Below are 17,973 nucleotides of genomic sequence, written 5' to 3'. Positions count from 1 at the left end.
GCCGTCCCGCAAACTGCTCCACAATATATCTTCAGGCTCCCCCACTACTTAACACAACACTCAGTGATTTCAGCTCTTAGTCAGTTCAGCTCTCTGGCGAATTCAGCTTGTAGTAGGGGAGCCTCAGTGCTTGTGCACGATTAGCCCAAAGGGAGTTCAGCAGCCTGTAACTAGACTTCTAATGAAATCAAAATTAGCCCTGATATTCTACAGTAGAGAGGGGAGGAAGTGCAATTAACACATAAGGCCCTCATCAACAGGCCCATACCACCAAGTATTAATACTTGCCCCCAGCCTCTTCCAATTCACACAGTTTTGGAACCCATGACCCTTGCCTAGCAAGTGCTACTTAGTTGATGGTGAGTCCCTCCATCATAACAAAAGGCCAAGTACAGTTCCAAGCACAGTTCCCATAATCAGGGTAATAACAATTTATTCTTCTTGCCCCAATAACAGAGACACTGGGGATCCCACAGCAGCCAAAGTGACCATTTGGGCAGCTATGGCCTCATTCTAGGCGGGGTGGGTGTGCCTATGCAAATGAGATCGGCCCCTGAAGTTCTTTTCCACAGCTTACCACACCTCACCACCAGATGTCAGGGCGGAGCTCATCCTGACACTGCTTACATCCTCCCCCCAGACGAGAATTTGTCGTCCCGACAAATCACACTCCCTTTATACCAACTCATTGGTTTCCTCCAAAGGGCCTCAGGAAGCCCACTTTAGCTTCCACAAGCCTGTGTGCTAAATGTATTGGCTCCTCACTAGTCACCCCAGGTGCATCATAAGTTAACCGTTTCACTGGTCTTATCACCCTGTCTCATCTATTGAGAATCTCTGTTGCCGAGGTAGGGGGAACATCCTCTTGAGTGACGGATGAAGAGGCTTCCTTTGAGGGTCCCTTGGCTACTGGCTTAGGCCCCTGCACTCCTAATTCTAACACTGGAGGGTCCAAGGTGCCTAGGACATCCTCTGCCTGTGTGTCTCCACTGTCCAATAACCTGTGTGTGTCATCACACGGGGGTCCCATCAGTGGCACAGGGGTGTCAGAAATGGGCCTAAATAATTCCGCCATGGGGTTTAGGGTGGAAGAGGGAAAACTCTCGTTTGGTTCAGCTGATCGAGACTGAAATCTTGTCTCCATCCCAGGATACACCAGGGTTGTGTCTTCCTCCTCAAACTCACTCTCAGATGTGCAGAATAGGGGTAAGTTAGCTGCATGGGGCCCGCTGTCTGTGTTGGATGGCAGCTTTGGTCTAGCACCTCTGTTCTGCTCGGCTGCCCTGTTGTGGCCCATCTCATAAGGGGTGCTTACCAATTCCCCCACAGGGAGCAAGAGGTTTCTATGCACTGTCTTTATTTGCCCTGGACCGTCTTCAGGTTTGATCTTGTAGACCGGCAGATCTCCCAGCTTTTCAGTCACCAGGTAAGGTATTGCCTTCCATCTGTCAGCTATCTTGTGTTTGCCAGCAATACCCAAATTTCGCAGCAGGACTCTGTCCCCCGGCTGCAGCTCCTGCAAACGCACTCTAGCATCATATCGATGTTTGTTGCGGTCTGCGTTCTTCCGAGCCGCAGCGGTAGCTAAGCGATAAGCATCCCGCAGCTTTTCTCTTAGTCGGGATACATATTGCTGATGAGTTTCATAGCTATCTCCATCCTCTGATACACCAAAGCACAAAAGTCTAATGACCCAAAAGTCTCTGTCCCTGGTCAGGGCAGCCCCAGAGTTCGAAAGTTTATCTGCAAAGCTTTACCTCCCAACCTGGGTGGAGATGGGGGCGGGGGTAAGAGGCACCTTACACGATCTGAAGCTGACTGCCCCACAGCTCCATAGGGCTCCGCTCCGCCAGCCGCCCCACGAACTGCTTTGCTCAGCTCCCCTCTGCGGCCCACAAGCAGCTCCTGCCGTCCCACAAACTGCTCCGTGTCCCACCAGCAGCTCCCGCCATCCTATGAACTGCTCCACCAGCCCGTCCACAAGGCACTCCAGCCGTCCCGCAAACTGCTCCACAATATATCTTCAGGCTCCCCCACTACTTAACACAACACTCAGTGATTTCAGCTCTTAGTCAGTTCAGCTCTTTGGTGAATTCAGCTTGTAGTAGGGGAACCTCAGTGCTTGTGCACTATTAGCCTAAAGTGAGCTCAGCAGCCTGTAACTAGACTTCTAATGAAATCAAAATTAGCCCTGATATTCCACAGTAGAGAGAGGAGGAAGTGCAATTAACACATAAGGCCCTCACCAACAGGCCCATACCACCAAGTATTAATACTTGCCCCCAGCCTCTTCCAATTCACACAGTTTTGGAACCCATGACCCTTGCCTAGTGAGTGCTACTTAGTTGACAGTGAGTCCCTCCATCATAACAAAAGGCCAAGTACAGTTCCAAGCACAGTTCCCATAATCAGGGTAATAACAATTTATTCTTCCTGCCCCAATAACAGAGACACTGGGGATCCCACAGCAGCCAAAGTGACCATTTGGGCAGCTATGGCCTCATTCTAGGTGAGGTGGGTGTGCCTATGCAAATGAGATCAGCCCCTGAAGTTCTTTTCCACAACTTACCACACCTCACCACCAGATGTCAGGGCGGAGCTCATCCTGACACTGCTTACACAAGAAAAAGTGAGACAACCACTCTTGCCCCCCAAATAGGTAATTCAATGCAGTAATAGTGTCTAAAAGGAGGTTTCAGTCTCTGTATCTCACAGCCCGTGTCCTTTAATCTCAGGATGACAGCAAGGAGGACCAATTTGTACCAACTACGGTGCGGACATCTGTCCACTAAGAAGTAATCCTTCCAGCCTGGAAATTCAGGTCACATACAGTAAGGGGCAGCAAATGGCCATCATGAGGGATGGCTTTTCACCACCACGTGGGATGGCTTTTCACCACCACTGGCCTGGCCTGGCCTCAGACCAACAGGTGAGAGATTAAAGTCTCTGTGTTCCACTAACTTTTCTGAGCAACCCAGTCCTCCACACTAAGGTCTCCAGTCTTCATTTTAAATGATGCGGGACCTATAATGTAATCCCTACATACAGCATCCTAGAAATCTCTTCAATGGGGAAGCCAAATGTCAACAGATTAAGCATAGCAAGGTCAGTGGTCAGCACCTACCCCCAGAAGCTCTTTGTTTTCTTGGCAAGACTTGGAGACTAGCTTCTCTAATTTAAAACAGAAATACTGCTGATGCGACTGTGATTATTTTGGTGGTTTATCATTGGGATGGCTGAATCGCCTTATCACTTGACAAATTAAATCCACATTAAGAGATTATAGCTGCAGCCACTAACAATGTTGGAGCTCAGTGTGTCAGCAACTGCATTTTAACCCCCGAATTTCAGATGTTCTCTAGTTACCACCAGTGTTTGATTTGTGATGTGTAGAAGACTGGGCTTACTGCAGATGCATGCCCTCATGGTTGGGTAGGGTGTAGCAGCACCTTCGTCTCCAGCACCCCTTGCCAACAGTTGTGCTAGTTCTGTGATGAGTCACTTCTTCTCATGACTCAGCCCTCCAGAGTCCAGCCAGGTCATGTTCGAGTTCCACACACCTTTCAGGGTACTCCACTCCCAAGTTTACATAAAACAGTGCTTGAAGTTCCAGTGTCTTCCGCTTCTCTGGCTAGGGGTTATTAGGACCCATAGATCCTCAGCCAGGATCTTCAGTGTAGACCATTCAAAGAACTCTCAAGGGCCCACAGCCTCCTTCTGCAGGGTTTCCTACTGGGACTCAGCCTGATGCCTGCAAAATTCCTTCTTGCTTTTATTTCAGAGATCTGCCTCACAGAGCTTCCTCCCTGGAAACTCCCTCCTCAGGGGCTGCCACAGGAGCCTACCCTTCCTACAGCGCCTCTCCACAGTCCCCCAAACTTCAATCCAAGCACCCCTTAAGCTTTACTATTACTGCCTTTTGTGCTTCATTGCCTCTAGCTCCTCACAACTAAAGAAAACATGCCTATCATCCTAGACTTTGCAGCCCCTAGCCTCCCAGACTTCTTTCGAGCTCAGGACCCACTAGCTCTGAAATCAAGCCTCTCTCACACAGGTTTCTTCCCTGCCCCTTTTTCCACTGCCTTGTGCTTCTTCTTTCATGAAGACCCAGTTGGGTTTGATCACCAGTAATGCCTAACACCCCTCCAGGTGCCACACTATAGCCTAACTGGGCTCAGGCTCCTGTTAACCCTGATTAACCAGTGTGGTGTTTATACACCCACTCCATCAAATGACATTTCTAGGGGGAAGAGGGCATGCCACAGGACTGCACACCCAGCTGAACAGTGTGCCTCAACATATTCAGAAATGGTCATGCAAACGCCAGAAAAAATATACAGAGAAGGGGGAAAGCCATTCCATGGCTGGGGGCGTTACTGAGCTCATGTTGAAAAAGGAAGTACTTTCCTAAGTGAGTGAGCAACTCTAATTTTGCAAGGATGGAATATGCCATTAAAATACTGCATCCCACATTAAACCACAGATTTCCATTCAGTTCTGGTGTCTCTTTGCAACTCCTTCCTGGTGAGGAACAGCAGGGATCACCATTCACCTATATGAGCTAACGCCTTTTTGTACTGCCACACTCCTGTTATTGTTCTGTCTATAGTCTTTCTAATAGCGTTACTGCTACACGTTATGGAAGTGGAAGTGCCTTAGTCCAAGAGGAAATTGGGTGACTTGCCTGTGTTGTGTTTTATGCTTGTTTGTTATTATTATTATTCCTGATTATTATCAGCACTGCAATGGCACACGGACATACTGATCAAGATCTGTGCTATGGTTGTGTTGGCCACTGTACGAACGTGAAAGAAAAGATGGTTCCCTGCCCCAAAGCTTTTATGGACATTGATTTGAATCCAAATGAGTCAAGTAGCAGCAGTGTCTACAGAGATGAGATTCACATTATGGACAAGGCATAGAAATATGTGCAGTGGGCTGCACCGCACACGCTCTCCTGTGTGAGGGCCACCATAGTACCGAGTGGTGGAATAAAATACACACTGTCACATGTTCTGTTTCTACCACCCCAAGGGGAAGCTGAGGATGTCCTAAGTTTCAACAGGGGCATCAGATTCCACTGTGGGCCATAGCACTGCCTGGATCTCTGGAGCACTGTGTGCTCTGGCCCCATTCCTGACAAGCCTATTTTGCCCATAGCCACACCCCATCTCCTAGGGCTTGTGAGAGATTCCCAGAAGACAACTTTACAATGTCGTCTACCAGGACTGAGCTGGAGGAATCTTCCCCCAGACAGTTACAGGGCTTTTCGTGCCCGTGTACACCACCCCAGCACTTTTACCCAGCACAAAGGAGCTTGTGATTGGAGGGTGCTGGGGGGAGTGGTGTTCAGGATCTTACCTTTGCTTCTTCATTACCACAGAGAGAATTCAGTGACTTCCTTGTCTGATATTGGGATATAGTGCTCTCATGCCACACAATGAAGCTTGTACTTGTAATCCACAGAGAATCATAGCAATGTAGGGCTGTAAGTGTTAAATTGGAGCCTTATAGTTAAATATATGTAACAGAAACAACGTGGGCAAAGTCTGCATAAGGAATACCAGGAGATATATTGCTTAGAAGCTTTTGTTTAAAAGTTATTCGCAGTATCTCAACTATATGTTTTCTGTGTGTTACATATTTGTTTTACTAAGAAACTGTATTTTAGTCTCTCTTTGGAGTTGACTGGGAAGTACTAACACCTACGAATCAGCATTTTATGTACATAGCCCAGAGGGTAATTCTGTGTCATACTTTCTGAAAAATCTGAAAAGGGAAAACATTGAGCTTCAGCAAAGACTTAAGCTGAGGTGCAGAAGAAAGGAGAGTGTACGAGCATTGTACATAACATTGCCATCCCTCTGCCCTGTTATTCATGATGATTTGGAGGTCATTCTGAGACTTCATACTGCTGTTATTTTCCAATTTGAAAAATCAGGTAGTGTATCCAAAAGTATCCACTCCCTACAGTTACTAGATGCTGTGCTGGTTAGGGTTGTAGGAGTTCCTGAGCAGACATAGACAGATTACTGTAAGGATTTGATAGTTGAGGGAAGGTAGTGGGTCTGTCACCAGGGGTGGGTGCCTGTGAGTTTATCTTTGTAGCATATATTCAAAAAATATTTGAATCAATCAATCAAATTTGTGCTCCATCCAGATCACAGAACATCTGGAAATACCAAGGAGCTGCACAGAAAATCTGCCAAACTTGCGCAGTGGTCTCCTCTGATACCACCTCAAAGTTGAGCAGAGAGAGAAGAACCTTCCCCCTCTACCTTTCAGATGACATTAGAAGGGAACCAACAGCCCTGGTTCACTTTCAGATGGGCCCTGGTATTTACAAATTCAAATCTCACATAGTCTGTAGGAAGAGCGCATTCTGGGGCACAAGTGCTCAAGGCCTAGCTATTTCAAAGGTAAAAGAAAATGTTATTCCTCCTCCTAACAACCCGTATTGGTAGAAAAGATACTTTTCTGAATACAGTCAGGCCCATGCACACACCCATTTTTTAATCACCGATGTGCTAGGTGTAAAACTGATAGCCTTCATCTTTTCAGACATGTTTCACAATAGGAATGGGCCATGTCACTGAGCACTGATCAAGAAGCCCATTCTGAGAATCAATGAGTGTTTAATGAGTTTCAGATTTTGAAATAGCATGAACAATTTTAGCTTTTGGCATCTTCAGATATATTTGCTTTAAAAACTCAAATAGTGTCATCATTTCTGCATATTTCCTCTTTCTGGAGAGATAGATCCCACAGGGAGATCTCAGCATGTACTTAGGGACATCAACCACTAGATGTCCTCATACCTCTTCAAAAACTCTGCAGTATTTCTGTGCATTAATGTTCCACATTTCACAATAAAAACTAGAACTGACCAAATAGTGGAAAAATCTTCCACAAATATTCATTTGGATTAAAACAATTATCTCTTCCCATGAGCCTTTCATTTTAAAGCATTCAAGCTTTAGTAGTGCAAATACTCACTGCAAACCAAATGTTATGACAAGTATCCTTCAGTGTTTGCTAAAAGCAATTTTTCAGTTCTATAGTCAATTGTAATGTTCTAAATTTGAAATTCATACTGCATTGATCAGTCACTGTTAAAAACAATTAATTTAGATTTAGATATAACACTAAGCATCCTCCAAGATGGCTTAATGTGCCTTGCCATTACATAAAATCACGAATCAGAAATAAATACATTAGGCTATGTCTACACTAGAGAGCTTACAATGGCATGGCTGTACCGATGCAGATGCGCTGCTATAAGATCTCTTGGGTAGCTGCTCTATGCTGGTGGTAGAGAGCTCTCCCGCTGACATGATTAAATCACCTCCCACCAATATAGTGCTGTGCACCCCTAGTGACAGACCCACAACCCTCCCTCAACTGCTTAAGCCAGCAAAACTTATGTTGCTAGGAGGGAGGTTTTTTCACACCTCTGAGCAACATAAGTTTTGCCAACATAAGTGGTAGTGTAGACATGGTCTCATTCCTACCTATCTTCAAATACAAACAGTAATTACCCCACAATATCCCAAACTATGCCCTGTCCCTCTCACCTAGCCCTTCTTAAAGCCAAAACTAGGCTAACTAACAAACACTGAATACTGAATATTCAGGATGAATTGTTCACAAGCTATTTGTGTAAGAAAAACAGTATGTGAATGATTTTGGATCTATAGTTTCAGGGCCTCCCTGCACTGTACCGTGTGCAGTCATTTAACTCGGTGCCCAAGTGCTACAATTGTGTTTTGGGAGCATTTCACAGCCACTTTGCACAGATTTATTTGACTACACAAGGTGATGGGGAACAGTCAACATGGATTCACCAAGGGCAAGTCACACCTGACCAAATGGATTGCCTTCTATGATGAGATAACTGGCTCTGTTGAAGGTTAAAGAATGGTGGTGACTATTTTCAGTTAGAATGCCCATAGCCTAATAGCGTATGGACAGGAATTATTAAATGAAATTATTAAATGAAAAATATTATTGATATGAAAACAAAGCATGAGATAATATGCGTACAAGAGACTTGGCTAACAGGAAAACTAGATTATAAAATCCCACCATGTGGTGTAAAGAAACAGGAAAGGATGAGGTGTCTGCATCTTCATGAAGGAGAACCCTGAACTATCTTGAAGTAGAGATTAAAAAGCTAAATATCAAATATAATGTTACTGAGATACTGATGCAAAACAATTCTTGCATCTTTAAGACTTTATAATATTTATAACCCATGCAAGAAACTAGAGGGGATGGACCTGAAAGAATTAATTACAGATGTCACATGCCCATTCATTATCTGTGCTGATCTGAATAGTTACAACAGATTGTGGGAAAGTAAGAAAAATGATAAAAATGGAAAATGTTTAGAGTAGGGGTAGTCAATTATTTTTTGTCAAGGTCCAAATTTCTTGGTCAAGGTCTAGTCAAGGTCCAGACTCCAGAGAAAATAAATACAAACATAACAATCATCATCATCATAAGTAAATAAAAAGATTTTGGGGTCCGTTCAAAACGTCTGGTGGTTCGGATTCGGCCCATTGACTACCACTGGTTTAGAGCAATTCTTTGAAGAGAATAAGTTAGTAATATTAAATGATAGAACCCTGGCCAGGTTCAATATAGCTGACAGAAGTGTCACATGCTTGGCTCTGGGAATAGCTTCTAGTACCATAGCAAGTAAATGCAGCTGGGAAAATTACAGAGAAGAGGGAATGGGTAGTGACCACATCCTGACGTTAATTACATATCAAGGAAAAGGAAATATCAAAGATGAGGATAATATCTCTACTTGGAATCTAAGAAAAGCAATTGGAAGCTCGTTAGAAATGAAAGTGTGGAATATGTGAATGAGCAACGTGTAAATGACGATATTGAGGAATTCTGTCATAATGCTACTAAGGGAATCATAAATGCAGCCAGCCTAGCTATTCCTAGGATACCAACATCACTCAGAGATAGGCAAAGGGTACCATGGTGGAATAAGGAATGTGAAGTGGTAATCAGGGAAAGGAATAAGGCATATAAGACAGCAAAAAATTCCTTACCTAGCAAGGATTTAATGAAATATTTTTAAAAAATGAAAAAAAGACAGTTGCACAAAGGACTATAAAAAGGGCAAAAAGAGACATCTGGAGAACATATTGCAGGAAAGTCAATAAAGATGCCAATACTGTAGAGCAGGGGTAGGCAACATGAGCTGATTTTCAGTGGCACTCACACTGCCCGGGTCGTGGCCAACCATCCAGGGGGCTCTGCATTTTAATTTAATTTTAAATGAAGCTTCTTAAACATTTTAAAAACCTTATTTACTTTACATACAACAATAGTTTAGTTATATATTAAAGACTTATAGAAAGAGACCTTCTAAAAACGTTAAAATGTATTACTGGCACGTGAAACCTTAAATTAGAGTGAATAAATGAAGACTCGGCACACCACTTCTGAAAGGTTGCTGACCTCAAAATCTGTAATTTTCCCAGCTGCATTTGCTGTACAGGTATATAAACAACTTAGGAAAATAAATGGAATATAGAGTAAGACCTACATGATACCAAGCCATGCATTTACAAGTCATGATATAATAAGCACCAGCAAAGAAAAAGTAGAAATTCTGGCCACCATGTTTTAAAAAATCTGTAATGATGAGGATAGAGGACAGAAATTTGGGATAGGAAAAGAACATTAATTATGGAGAATTATGAGATGATGAAGAGATGGGAGGAGGATGTAGATAAGATTTTAAATGAAAACTTTAGTATGAGAGTATGTTTTAAAATAAATGAATAAATAATATATAAAGGTGAGAAAAAACAGACCTCAACTCTATTGTCCCTCTGCAAATTTGTGTACACAGAGTCAATCCCTTACCTCTCTCTAAAAGTGCAAAGTTTCAAAAAGTTCAATGAATAGAAGATTGTTCGGGGCGGAACAGATCTGGACAAGGAGAAGTCTGGAGATAAATGTGAGAAGGGAGGGACAGGCAGTAGAAACAAAAGTGAAACTGTTTGCACAGCATACTCCAGTAGTCTTGAGGTCTTTCTGAGTGTAGCCTTCATTGATTCGAGATCTACCATACCATTCTCTCACTAGAGGGAAAAACCTATAATGGCCGCAGGCCGTAAAAGAGACCCAGTTTGGGAATATTTTAATGAAGTTCCTCTATCTCTGGGTAAGACAGGTATGCGTGCAAAATGCAGACAGTGCTACAAATAAATGCAAGGCCTGGTTGCCCGAATTAAACAACATTGTGAGAAGTGTTCCTTCTCAGGAGGAAGCCTTGTTGATAGGGGGGAAATGGTAGACATGGTATATCTTGACTTTAGTAAAGCTTTTCATACTGTTTCACATGACCTTCTCATAAACAAACTAGGGAAATGCAACCTAGATGGAGCTACTATAAGGTGGGTGCAAAACTAGTTGGAAAACCGACTGCAGAGAGTAGTTTTCAGTAGTTCACAGTCATGCTTGAAGGGCATAATGAGTGGGGCCACGCAGGGATCGGTTCTGTTCAATATCTTCATCAATGATATAGATAATGGTATAGACAGTACACTTATTAAGTTTGCAGACGACACCAAGCTGGGAGGGGTTGCAAGTGCTTTGGAGGATAAGATTAAAATTCAAAATGAATTGGACAAACTGGAGAAATGGTCTGAAGTAAAGAGGATTAAATTAAATAAGGACAAATGCAAAGCACTCCATTTAGGAAGGAACAATCAGTTGCATGCATACAAAATGGGAAATGACTGCCTAGGAAGGAGGACTACAGAAAGGGATCTGGGGGTCATAGTGGACCACAAACTAAATGTGAGTCAACATTGTAACACTTCTGCAAAAAAAGTGAACATCATTCTGGGATGTGTTAATAGGAGTGCTGTAAGCAAGACACGAGAAGTAATTCTTCTGCTCTATTCCGCTCTGATTAGGCCTCAACTGGAGTATTGTGTCTAGTTCTGGGCGCCACATTTCAGGAAAGATGGGGACAAATTAGAGAAAATCCAGAGAAAAGCAACAAAAATGATTAAAGGTCTAGAAAACATGGTCTATGAAGGAAGATTGAAAAAAATTGGGTTTGTTTAGTCTGGAGAAGAGCAGACTGAGAGGGGATATGATAACAGTTTTCAAGTACATAAAAGGTTGTTATAAGGAGGAGGGAGAAAAATTGTTCTTCTTAACCTCTGAGGATAGGACAAGAAGCAATGGACTTAAATTGCAGCCAGGGCCATTTAGGTTGGACATTAGGAAAAACTTCCTAACTGTCAGGGTGGTTAAGCACTGGAATAAATTGCCTAGGGAGGTTGTGGAATCTCCATCACTGGAGATTTTTAAGAGCAGGTTAGACAAACCCCCATCAGGGATGATCTAGAAAATAGTTAGTCCTGCCATGAGTGCAGGGGACTGGACTAGATGACCTCTCGAGGTCTCTTCTAGGCCTATAATTCTATGAAAAAAGCTCTGAAATGCTTAAACACCTAAGTGAAGGAAGCTTGAGGGTGATGCTAAAATTATATAATAGTGTATGGAGAAAAGGTGAAATACCTAAGGACTGGACACATGCCGTTAGTTTCCCAGTGAAGAAACCGAGTAAGTTGAACTCAAGCCCTGAGGCATACATACCAATTGCCCTCACAGCACGTTAGGTAAAACCATGGAAAGAATGGTAGCAGAGAGATGAGTAGCACACCTGGAAAGACCTATGTGCATAGATGGAACGCAAAGCGGATTCAGAAGGGGTGGGAGTATGATTGACCACATTGTTAGGATAGAGACAGAACTACAAAAAAGCACGAGAACCAAAAGATTCATGATAGTAACCTTCCTGGACATAGAAAAAGCCTTTGGTGTGGTATGGAGAGAAGGACTACTTCATAAAGTGGCCTCAATGGGTAATATAGGAAGAATGTTCGGACGGTAAGGGCCTTCTAAAGCAAAATAACTATACAAGTCCAAATAGAAAAAGCTTTTTCGAACATATATTCAATTGCAAATGGAACGCCACAGGGAAGTGTAATTAGCCCAACCCTCTTTAATATCGTGATAAATGACCTCTCTAAGGAGAGGAGTACAGGAATATGGATCACATTTTTTGCTGACAACTTGCCAAATGGGCCCAAAGCAAAAATTTTGAAAGCGCTGCCAAAAGAATCAATGATGCACTTAAGAGAAATGCAGAATGAGGAAACAGGTGGGATTTCAAATTCTCCACAGTCTTCAGATTCTAAGGGAATGTTCTTCACAACAAGGAAAATCCAAAATGCTGTGAAGTTATATCGATATGACCAGCAGATAAATACAATGAACATTTTTGAATTTTTAGGTGTGATATTTGATAATAAGCTCACTTGGAGGCACCATATTGAAAATATTAAAGATGAGTGCAAAGGTAGAATTAACTTACATTAAAGTATCTCTTGAACATCCTGGGCAGTGGATAAGAAAACAGTGGTAATGCTCCCCGAGTGCTAATTAGGCCTATTATTGTGTATGGATGCTAGGCATTTCGTCCAGCAAGGAACACAGATCTGAGAAAACTAGACTATGTCCAAGCATAAGCATTGTATACCACATGTGGGGCCTTCATTACTACACCTCGGTGTGTATTATACATAGCAGCCAGTGAAATGCCTATCACTCTTATAAGAAAGCTCTCAGACTTAACCTTTTGGGCCAAAGTATTAGGTAACAGCAAAGATGACAACACAAAGCTAATATATAATGACTGCTAGAAATTAAGTGGAGACGGTAGAACAAAAACTCAAAATTCCCTATATAAGTAGAGTACAGAAGTGGATGAAGGCTCTTAATGCAAAGAAAGGACTGAAAAAGACCCAAATCTATAGCTATGGGAAAATATTCTGTTACTGGAAAACCATCCCCCTGTGATAGACATGGAATTATATAGTGAAATAAATAAGAGAAGACTGATAAATCTACAAGATGTAGCAAATAAATATATTTGTGATAAGTGGGGACACTATTGCCAAATATCTACAAACAGCCCCAAAGAGGAAGGAACAGGAAGAGTGGGAACAGCTTTCTGCAGGCCCTCACTTGGACTCAAGAAAGCCAGAAGGCTACTAACTTTGTATCCGTCTTTACAGCTGAGCTAACAGGGATTATACTAGCAATAAACTGGGTTTTAGATGTGCGGTCAGTTGCAGTGGCCATTCTGTCTGACTCCTTATCAGGACTGCAGGCAATTTACAGTCCTGGTAAGTCTGACAGCAGAAATGATTTTCTTAATGAAATACTACTGCTAACAACCAAACTGGCTCAATTGGATATAAGAATAACTATAATTCTGAATATACTTGTTATCAATATAAATGTCCAGCTCTGGTTTGAGTCTTGTTAAATTCCATCTACACAGCAAAGAAAAACCTGCAGCTGGCCCGTGCCAGCCAAGTCGGGCTCGCAGGGCTTGGGCTGCGAGGCTGTTTCATTGCTGTGTAGACACTCGGGCTGTAGCCCAAGCTCTGGGACCCTCCAGCCTCGCAGGGTCCTAGAGCCCAGGGTCCAGCCTGCCTGAGCCCATAAGTCTACATGGCAATAAAACAGCCCCGCAGCCGTAGCCCTGTGAGCCCAAGTCGGCTGGCATGGGCCAGCCATGGGTGTCTAGCTGCTGTGTAGACAAACGATAGTAAGAGCATGGATCCAGGTGCACGTAGGGATAGCAGGGAACACATTGTCAGACAAACAGGCAAAAAGTGCTATTAATCATGAACAAATTGACTTAGGGATCCTCTTAAGCAAACAGATATTTAATCAACTGATAAAAAATGAACTAAAAAAGGAATGACCTGAACTGTGGGCAAATTAAAGGAAGGGGAAAAAATTCCAAGAAGTATGCCCAACAGCTGATAATGTTGATATAATATAAGGCCCTGACAGAGAGAGCCAAGTGGCTCTATTTAGAATTCTAACACAGCATTGTGAATTAACAGAAAATTTATTTCTAATTAGCAAACATAAAAATGGATTATCCATAACATATAAGGTCCAGGAAATAACAGATCATATCCTTTCAGACTGTAATAACTGTACCAATGAAAGGAGGTGTTTATATAGGAAACTCGGAGGCCTTGAAGTAACTACATTTTGTAGGCCTTGCATGAACAATGGAAGAAAAGGGAAGTAAGGAAGCAGAGATTAACAACAGACAAAGCATGAATTCACAAGTGGCCTTGTAAATAATATGTAGCTAGTAAATAAAAAAAATAGTAAGAAGAGTAATGTGTGTAGTAGGAAGTGGGCCTGAAACATAAGCCCATATATCAGAGGCCTGGTATGAGGCCTGAGACCTGGGCTAAAGTAGTCAAAACTTTGTGATATAAAGCAAAGTTAAGTTGTGAGCAAGAGGCAGGCCCTGCTCACAGAATCTGGCAAGAACAGGACTGATACTGCAGAAACACACATTCCTAAGTAGTGCTAGGCATAAGAATATAAATGCAAACACATTCCAGAAAGGTGGTACCAGAACACCCCGATACCAAACACATTCCCCAAAGATAACAGAAACATGCTGCCCCATCTTAAGGATAAGGTCAGGATGACAGCATGATGAATAAAGATGTGTTGATCGAACCTACAGGTACAAGGCAATGGATGGCACCCTAATACATCAGAGGGTGGCACCCTTATACGTCAGGGGCGATACGTAATTTGTTTGCATTGTGTACCTTAATGTACCTTAGAGAGAGCGTCTGTGCCCAGCTGAGGGGACAGTGGAAAGTCCTGCCACTGACTGAGCTGCGTCCATTGTCACGGGCATACATGTGCTAGTGTAACTGTAGACATTGATCTGGGGAGCGAGGACCATGCTTTGCTGACAATAAACCTGACCAAGTGCCTTCGCATCTTCACAGATTTTGTGGTCATTTGGCAGTTCGCTGTAGATCTCCTGTGCCAGCTGTCTGCGCACACAAGGAGAACACACACGCAGCCGAACATCTGATGACAATGTGCTAGTAGCTTCTTACTGTTTTTTTATCTACCAGCTACATATTATTTACAAGGCCGCTTATGAATTCATGCTTCGTCCATTGTTAACCTTTGCTTCTTTACTTCTCTTTTCTGCAAAGTAATGCACATTGGAAAACATAATCCCAACTATATATATAGAATGATGGGGTCCAAATTAGCTGTTACCACTCAAGAAAGGGATCTTGGAGTCATTGCGGATAGTTATCTGAAAACATCCACTTGATGTGCAGCAGCAGTCAAAAAAAAGCGAACAGAATGTTGGGAACCATTAAGAAAGGGATAGATGATAAGACAGAAAATATCATATTACCACTATATAAATCCATGGTACTCCCACATCTTGAATACTCCATGCAGATGTGGTCACCTCATCTCAAAAAATATACTGGAATTGGAAAAGGGCAACAAAAATTATTAGGGGTATGGAATGGCTTCCGTATGAGGAGAGATTAATAAAATTGGGACTTTTCATCTTGGAAAAGAGATGACTAATGGGGGATAGCAAAGAGGTCTATAAAATCATGACTGGTGTAGAGAAAGTAAATAAGGAAGTGTTATTTACTCCTTCTCATAACACAAGAACTAGGAGTCACCAAATGAAGTTAATAGGCAGCAGGTTTAAAATAAACAAAAGTGAAGTATTCTTTCACACACCGCAGTCAGTCTGTGGAACGCTTTGCCAGAGGATGTTGTGAAGCCCAAGACAATAACAGGGTTCAAAAAAGAACTAGATACGTTCATGGAGGATAGGTTCATCAATGGCTATTAGCCAGGATGGGCAGGGATGGTGTCCCTAACCTCTGTTTGTGCTAGGAATGGGCGATAGGAGATGGATCACTTGATCCATCTTTAAAAAAGGGAAGGAGGAGGATCCAGGGAACTACAGGCCAGTCAGCCTCACCTCGGTCCCTGGAAAAATCATGGAGCAAGGTCCTCAAGGAATCAATTCTGAAGCACTTAGAGGAGAGGAAAGTGATCAGGAACCGTCAGCATAGATTCACCAAGGGCAAGTCATGCCTAACTAACCTAATTGCCTTGTATGACGAGATAACTGGCTCTGTGGATGAGGAGAAAGCAGTGGACATGTTACTCCTTCACTTCAGGAAAGCTTTTGATATGGTCTCCCACAGTATTCTTGCCAGCAAGTTAAAGAAGTATGGGCTGGATGAATGGACTATAAGGTGGATAGAAAGCTGGCTAGATCATCGGGCTCAACGGGTAGTGATCAATGGCTCCATGTCTAGTTGGCAGCCAGTATCAAGCAGAGTGCCCCAAGGGTCGGTCCTGGGGCCAGTTTTGTTCAATATCTTCGTTAATGATCGGGAGGATGGTGTGGATTGCACCCTCAGCAAGTTTGCAGATGACACTAAAGTGGGAGGAGAGGTAGATACGCTGGAGGGTAGGGATAGGATACAGAGAGACCTAGACAAATTAGACGATTGGGCCAAAAGAAATCTGATGAGGTTCAACAAGGACAAGTGCAGAGTCCTGCACTTAGGATGGAAGAATTCCATGTACCGCTACAGACTAGGGACCGAATGGCTAGGCAGCAGTTCTGCAGAAAAGGACCTAGGGGTTACAGTGGACGAGAAGCTGGATATGAGTCAACAGTGTGCCCTTGTTGCCAAGAAGGCCAATGGCATTTTAGGCTGTATAAGCAGGAGTGTTGCCAGCAGATCGAGGGAAGTGATCGTTCCCCTCTATTCGGCATTGGTGAGGTCTCATCTGGAGTACTGTGTTCAGTTTTGGGCCCCACACGACAAGAAGGATGTGGAAAAATTGGAAAGCGTCCAGCAGAGGGCACCAAAAATGATTAGGGGGCTGCAGCACATGATTTATGAGGAGAGGCTGAGGGAACTGGGATTGTTTAGTCTGCAGAAGGGAAGAATGAGGGGGGATTTGATAGCTACCTGAAAGGGGGTTCCAAAGAGGATGGATCTAGTAGCAGATGACAGAACGAGGAGTAATGGTCTCAAGTTGCAGTGGGGGAGGTTTAGGTTGGATATTAGGAAAAACTTTTTCACTAGGAGGGTAGTGAAGCATTGGAACGCGTTACCTAGGGAGGTGGTAGAATCTCCTTCCTTAGAGGTTTTTAAGGTCAGGCTTGACAAAGCCCTGGCTGAGATGATTTAGTTGGGGATTGGTCCTGCTTTGAGCAGGGGGTTGGACTAGATGACCTCCTGAGGTCCCTTCCAACTCTGATATTCTATGATTATCTGTTCTGTTCATTCCCTCTGGGGTACCTGGCATTGGCCACTGTCGGAAGACAGGATACTGGGCTAGATGTATAGGTGGCTGGTGAACCAGCTGTTGGGGGAGGCTAACCCCTTGCCCCTCACCTTCTGCCTGAGGTATTTTAAACAAATATCTATGGAAACGTGGCTGACCAAAATAAAATAATTAAAAGAGATGGAATGACTTACTGCCTGCCTTCAATTAACTACTGAAGTGTTCAAGCAAGATTGGCCAAATGGAATTAATGGATTAAAAAAAAATGATGTAACTTTTCTAAAAAAATATATACCTAGTACATTTACTGTGATTTATAATCTGTACTGTCTCAACACTGCTGTCTTCCTTTATTCATTGTATTTGACATCCCCTCTTTTAATACTTACAACAGAAAATTATTTTACTGACTATAAGTCTGTTAATTTGTAATAAAAAGTTAGTAACTAAATTACATCAGTAGAGTCTGAACTATTTAATTCTTGGAAGAAAAGAGGCAAATGCCAGTTAAACACCAAGCCACCTGCCAAAGCAATGGCAAGAGGGGATAAAACTGTCCAACACAGGGCAGGGCTTAACATCTTTAAAACCAGAGTTTCTGGATTTCCTCTTCCCAGAACTCCAATAAAAATTGAAACTTTTTGTGAAGTGCCCATCTCTAGCAGGCACTCCTCACTCAGCAGGAGCTCCAGTCTGAATAACTTGCATGTTTCCTCTCTCTTCCTAAGCACTGGCAGG

General features: G+C 43.0%; 1 long non-coding RNA gene across 3 annotated transcripts in view; it reads left to right on the top strand.

The window, feature by feature from the left end:
* Nucleotides 1-17,973, top strand: part of LOC125623034 (uncharacterized) — a 45,097-nt gene that overhangs the window by 23,120 nt on the left and 4,004 nt on the right. Inside the window, exons 6-7 of one of the 3 annotated variants that reach the window (XR_012665120.1) lie at nt 2,736-2,929; nt 4,739-17,668. This is a non-coding gene — a long non-coding RNA (uncharacterized LOC125623034). Of the gene's footprint in view, nt 1-2,735; nt 2,930-3,781; nt 17,669-17,973 lie in introns of those variants that run through there. The other 2 variants (XR_007352890.2, XR_012665119.1) reach the window with 2 other exon arrangements.

The sequence above is a fragment of the Caretta caretta genome, chromosome 15, assembly GCF_965140235.1.
Source record: "Caretta caretta isolate rCarCar2 chromosome 15, rCarCar1.hap1, whole genome shotgun sequence".
Lineage (NCBI taxonomy): Eukaryota > Metazoa > Chordata > Testudines > Cheloniidae > Caretta > Caretta caretta.
The sequence above is the reverse complement of the archived record's forward strand: the minus strand, read 5'-3'. Positions and strand labels throughout refer to the sequence as shown.